Genomic DNA, 6855 nt, shown 5'->3' with positions numbered 1-6855 from the left:
TTAATTTGGGAAAAACTGGATCTCCTTGTGGGATGGAGCCCAACCTACCTCCCCCTGGTGCTGCAGCATCCCCAGAGCCCAGGGAAGGCTCAGGAGCAGGAGCAGAGCTGCTCCCAGCTGTGTTAGGGACAGTTCTCCATCTGACCCAGTCACAGGCACACCAGGGCTGGGTCAGCTCTGCTCACCTGGGAGTGTGCTCACAGTTCCAAGGAAATCAAAACAACCATCATTTAAACATCTTAGAGCTGGAGGTGCTCGTCCTTGCTCTGGTGATGAAAGGAGGAAGCAAAAATAAGTTCATTTATAAGGCTCTTGTAAATCAGAGTGAAGCTGTTCAACAAACCATCCCTGATGTGCTTTCCTGCTGCTCTGCACGAAGAGAACATTTCCAGGATGCTGCAGAAGCACCTGAATCCTGTGGTTTTATCCCAAAGAGGGGATTTCACTCCCTGGGCTGGGCAGGGGCTCATTTCCCTGCATGGAATTGAGCTGAGAAAGGTCTTTGGAGAGCAGAACAGGCACCAGAGCCAATGTCTGGAGAACAGAGAGGAGGGGAGGACAAAAAAAAAAAAAAGGAAAGAAAGCAAGCAGAATAAATCTGAATTGTAACAAAATTACAGCCTGTATTGAAATCTCCACATTTGGAATTGATTTTTTTTGCATCAGACAAAAGGCTGAGCTCAGTTGTTGAAATGCTGATCTCTTTTTTAACTTGTTCTGAAGGGCACATCCAGGGGAGCTGCAGGTGAGCCCTCAGCAGGGGAGGACTGATAAAACCTGAAATATTCCTGTGTCAGGTGTAATGTGATGCTCATCCCTTTGTTTGGGCTGTTTCCTTCCTGCTGGGCCCTTGGAGCAGGTTTCCTACCTTTCCACAGGTTCACTTGTTTTTCTGGCTGCTGCCCTTGTTTTAACTCCCCCCACCTCACTTTCAGGGCATGCAAACCCTTTTCCCCTCACATTGGCACCAGAATTTCCCTGTGCACAGAAGGTTTGGTGTCCAGCCCCGGGCTGAGAGTGCTGGAAGCTGCAGCACCTTTGGGAAAAGCTGCCCGTGCTCCCTGATCTCCCTGCTCCCTGTCCACATGGGACTCCAATTGTTTCCCTCCAGTTCTCCATTGTCTCTCTTCAGAGCTCTATTTCTTTCCTATCTGGCATTTTCCTCCCTGTCCCCAAACAACCTCTTTTACTTGCTCTCTCCTACAATAAGCCCATTCCTCGTGATTGTTTCCATTCCCTTTTTTTTTTGTTTTACTTTTTATTTTTCACTTGATGGAGGCCTGGGGGCCCTGCTCTGTGCTGGGGTCTCCTTTAACAGCCCCAACTCCCCTTCCCATCAGATCAGTGTCCTCAGCACTGCAGAAGGGACTCTCCCCACCCCAGCGAGCATTTTCTATCTGATAGATTTTATATCAGTGCAGGGCTATGAATCAGGTCTGGGATGCAAATAAGAAGCAGCCACATGGCACGAGGCACTTGGGAGCACTTCAGGCTAAAGAGGAAAAAAAAAAAACCCAACCCACTCAGCAAAAGGAGAGATGCAGCTGTGAAGAATTCAAATATTGGCTCCTCCAGGAAACCTCCACGTTGTATCCATTACTGAAATCTACTTATTTGTTTGGGGCTAATGATCTCCAGTTTGAGATTGGCATGGATCTGGTTTCCCACCCTCAGAGGGAAGGTCCAAGCACTGATATTCCATGGGAGGTGGTGGCACAAGGAGCATGTCTCAGCTGGCAGAGCAGATCTCTGGCAGAGAACCTGCAAATGGAATTATCGAGGACACTTCAGGAGAGAAAGCAGAAAAAAAAAACCCAAACTGGCCCCTTCCCACCTTCCCCATCTTCTCTTGCTGTGAAAAATCCTCCTCACTGCTTTCCCTGCTGCTGTGCCTGCTGCTGGGAGTGGGGAATTTCAGGGAGCCTTTCCAAAGTCTCTGCTCCAGGAGCTTTGCCATTTCCCTGCTCTGGAAAAGGGGCTGGTGGCTCCAGAGGCTGCAAATGGGGCCTGGAGCAGCTGCCAGCTGAGCTCATCCGTGGGGATTGATGTGGGGATTGTCTGTGACACTCCAGCAGTGGATTTTCCAATCACTGTGAGAAAAGCAGAAGGAATAAAGAGGGGTGGAAGCAAAGTGACATTTCCTGGGATGTGCCTTGAGGCTGTCTCTGCAGGGAGTGCTCCTGGTCACCAGCAGGTGCTCATCCTGAGCTGGTGGTGAGCTCAGGATGAACTTTCCTGCTGGAAAAGGAGGTGGAGAATGGCCTGGTGCTCCAGCATCAGCCCCTGCCCCTCTGCCTCACTGAATAAGTGACTTCCCACTTGCCAGGGCAGCCAGGAGTCCCCACTTGTTAGGGGTGAGATAAGGGGTGAGATAAGCACGACAGGATGAGGAGAGATTTGTGTTAGAGCTGTGAGAGGGGGGTGAGCAGCCCCTGAGTGCCAGGAAGGGATTTGGGACCCCTGATCCCCGGGTTCCTCTGCCTTGGTGAGGGATGGGGTGGCTGAACCCCAGCAGTGGCATTGCCCCATTCCCGCCTCCTGAGACCAAGTGTTTGCAGCACCTCCTTCAATAAAAAGCTTTGAATGTCTCTTTTTGGTCTTAATCATGCTCAGCATTTCTACTGGAGCCGAGGGAAAGCCTCCAGACATGGAATATTTGTACCTGTGCGTGGCCCCCTGTGACCGCTCACCCTGCAGCCACCAAATCCTTCCCCCAGTGACACGTGGGGCCTCGGCGTCTGTTCCAGCAGTTTCTCCAAAAACAAACACATGTTTTGAGAGAACTACAGGACCCTTGTTTCATCAAGAAATGAAGCAATCTCCTTTTCACTTCCCCTCTTTGCTGTTACTTCATCTTTTCTCCCCCAACGCTGCCAGCAGCGTGCCCGGGCAGCGCGTGTGGGACATGAGCAGGGCTGGCCTTTTGTCACGGTGTCACTCAGGGAGCTCTGTTAATCCCTGCTCTTACCAAAGGTTACCGGGCTTTAAAATCCTCCTTCTGGTGGATAAAATGCTGTCAGTGCCTCCTTAGGGGGCCCTGACCCCTTTAGCTTTGGGACAGGGGACAGAAAAGGCCTCACCACCATCAGGGTCTTGCTCAGTGTTGCCTTTTCACTGCTGCCCCTGCTCTTCCTATTTATGTATTTCTACATAAAATCCAGCAAAAACCATCAATAACAGTCTTTAAATATAAATCCCTCCATCCAAAAGGAGTCCAAACTGTGTTTGTGTGAGTTAGGATGGCAAAGGTTATGTTCTCTTGTGGTGTTGCAGCACTGAACTTGAGGAAAAGTCCCTGAAGTTTAATATGAAATAGAAACAAACAAAAATATTCCCCAATTTACTACGGCCCCAAATCTCCTCCCTCTCCCTACAACTCCTGCAGTTTGTATCGACACAATCCTTGTAGTTTGGATAAAGAGCTGGTATTTTGTAGAAATTTCAATTTTCCAGGGAAAGCAGGGACTGAAGAATTTCCATATTTTTTCTTGTAACAGAATTACATTTGGAGTTGAAACTTCAGTTTAACCTTTCATTATCACTCTCCTTGGCTCACAGGAGGGCAATATTTTCCTGGCTGTGTTGCTTTTCTAGATTTGATGGCCAATAAACCATATTTCTACTTTTCCCACCTTCCTTCTCAGAGTCAGTTCAACCACGAATTGTCCCTCCCTGAGTATGGAGTGTAAGAGCTGCCTCCTCCTCCAGCAGTCCTTGTTGGAGCACAGTTGTTTCAGAGGAACATCCAGTAGAAATAAACAGGGAAAAATCAAAATATACAGCTCTGCTGAGGGGTCAGTGCTGCTGGAGGAGGCCACGAGCTCGGGCACCTCTCTGGAAGCCGGGCAGGCTGTGCCTGAGTTTACGAAAACTCTGTAATATTGGATATTTGCTGGGGTTGTTTCACCAGCAGAAATCCCACCATGGGAGAGAGTTATCATAATTAGACATTTAATTTGAGTTGAATCATTGGTGCCACTCTCTGTGGCTCTGGAGGCTCCTGCTCAGCACTGCCCAGTGGCTCCAGTCTCCTCTGCCATGTGCAGATGCACCAGGGACATGTGCTGACCCTCAGAACAGCCTCAGATTCTATTGATTAGCTTTAGTTTTAATTACAGTGGCAGCAAACTCGACCGTCAGCTGGTGCTAGTGGCACAGTTTGGATCTGAACAGATAAATCCCAGCAGGATCTGAGCAGATAGATCCCAGGAGGATCTGAGCAGATAGATCCCACGAGGATCTGAGCAGATAAATCCCAGGAGATCTGAGCAGATCCCAGGAGGATCTGAGCAGATAGACCCCAGGGGGATCTGAACAGATAGATCCCAGGGGGATCTGAACAGATAAATCCCAGGAGGATCTGAGCAGATAGATCCCAGGAGGATCTGAGCAGATAGATCCCAGGAGATCTGAGCAGATAGATCCCAGGAGGATCTGAGCAGATAGATCCCAGGGGGATCTGAGCAGATAGATCCCAGGAGGATCTGAGCAGATAGACCCCAGGGGGATCTGAGCAGATAGATCCCAGGAGGATCTGAGCAGATAGATCCCAGGACGATCTGAACAGATAGACCCCAGGAGATCTGAGCAGATAGACCCCAGGAGGATCTACCCCAGGAGCTGAAGATTTGCAGGACTGTCCCCCAGGGCTTTGACATCCGTTCCTCAGCACCTCTGTTTCATTAGTTCACATCCTTGAGGGCTCTTTTTCCTCCCACAGGATATGATTAACCCTGACTGGACACATCACACTGCATCCCAAGAGGAAAATCCACCTGAGCTCAGCCTCTGCCCCCCCTGGAGTCCTGCCCAGCCTGGGATTCCTTGGGAATCTGCTCTGGGACACGTCTGGGCCACCTGAGCACTGGGGCTGGCTGCCCTCCCCGAGGCTCTCAGCCCTGCTCCAGTCTCTTCTCTGGAGCTGGGGATCACAAGCCTTCCCCAGAGGTGAGGATGCTGCTCCAGGTGTGCAGGGAAGCTGCTGCCCTGCCCTTCCCACCTGGAAAATGAGGAGGAAGCCAGAGCAGCTCTGGAGCCCTGTGAACCTCTGGCACGGTGGCTCGGGGTGATGGAGGACGTGGGGAGTGTGGGAGGAGATGCTGCTGACAGGAGGCAGCGGCTCAAGGCCAGTTTGGGGGAACTTTCATTCCGTTTTCCTTGAAAATTCGTGGTGAAAGGGCAGTGCAGCATTTTCCAGCCCTCACTCACGTCAGCAGCTTCCTGCCATGAGTAACGTGGGGAGGACAGGGCAGAGAGAAGGGGCTGTCTCAGGGTTACTCAGAAAGGAAATAAAGCCTCTCTGATCCTGGGACAGATGCAATTCTAACAGTCCAGCCACAGGCTGCCTTTTGCAATAACTGCTCCTAAAGCCAGTCAGCCCTTTGCTGCCTTCTGGGCTGGTCAGAAAAAACACCTGCAGGAACCTCCTGTCCTGGGTGTCCCCACAGCAGGGACATGGTGGCACTCCTGTCCTGGGTGTCCCCACAGCAGGGACATGGTGGCACTCCTGTCCTGGGTGTCCCCACAGCAGGGACATGGTGGCACTCCTGTCCTGAGTGTCCCTGCAGCAGGGACATGGTGGCACTCCTGTCCTGAGTGTCCCTGCAGCAGGGACATGGTGGCACTCCTGTCCTGAGTGTCCCTGCAGCAGGGATATGGTGACACTCTGGTTCTTGCCCTTGAGCCCTCCAGGTGTCTCTGGGGGACTCAGGGGCTGTGGGGAGCCTGTCAGAGTCACACATTACCCTGAGCTGGAAGGGACCCACAAGGGTCAGAGTCCAGCTCCTGACCCTGCACAGATACCCCAACAATCCCACCCTGTGCATCCCTGGGAGCATTGTCCAAACTCTCCTGGAGCTCTGGCAGCCTTGGGGCAGTGCCCTGGGAGCCTGGGCAGTGCCCAGCACCCTGTGGGGGAAGAACCTTTTCCTAAAATCCAGCCCGACCCTCCCCTGACACAGCTCCAGCCATTCCCTGGCTCCTGTCCCTGTCACAAGGAGCAGAGATTGGAGCTGCTCCACAGGAGGAGCTGCAGCTCCTGAGGAGTCTCCCCTGTGTCCTCTCTTCTCCAGGCTGAACAACCCAAATGACCTCAGCTTGCTGAAATGAAACTCAAGCAGATCGCCAGGGAGTTGTGCGCCTCACAAATAAAGGGATTTTAAGAGGCCAATCCCAAACCAAGCCCTGCTTAGTCTTTGCCTGCCCAGCAGAGACCTGCAGCATTAATAAAAACTTAGAGTTTTTATTAATGATCAGAAATGTGGGGTTTTGCTGCCTCATTCCTTCTATCCCTCCCAACCTGGTGAAGATCCATCAGGAATGTATTTATTGACCTAACAAAGAGCCCTTGCTTTGCTCCCAGGGCAGCTGCTTTCCTCTGAAGCGTAAGAAACCACACTGACAAGAACAAAACAGACACATTTCCCCCTCCAGTGAAGCCTGCAAATATTCCACAGAGCTGTTTGTACGCTCAGCCCCTCGCAGGGCTGGAATTAAGAGTTTGGGGGAAGCAGGGGTGAGTTCCCAACCTTGCTGATCCCAAGAGGGATTTGTAACCCCAAGCGTCAGGCTGGGCTTTTCATCCCTCAGGTTTGCTTTCAGGAATGTTTCTAAGACATTTTATTGCTTTCAGGAATGTTTCTAAGAGATTTTGGTGCTGATGGTATTTCAAAATCGGATGGGCTTTCCTTCATTTTTGCTCCTTAGTTTTTTTCCCTGGTAATCAGGTCGTACCCCGTGTAGGAGAAGGATAAAGAGCCTGGTGTTCTCCCTCCTGCCATGTGGGAGAAGTCCCTCTCCCAATGTCAGACCACAGTGGAAATTGGGCAAAAAAATGCTAATTTAAGATTCAGCTTG

This window comes from Passer domesticus, chromosome 7 (assembly GCF_036417665.1).
Source record: "Passer domesticus isolate bPasDom1 chromosome 7, bPasDom1.hap1, whole genome shotgun sequence".
NCBI lineage: Eukaryota > Metazoa > Chordata > Aves > Passeriformes > Passeridae > Passer > Passer domesticus.
This window is presented reverse-complemented; position numbering follows the sequence as displayed.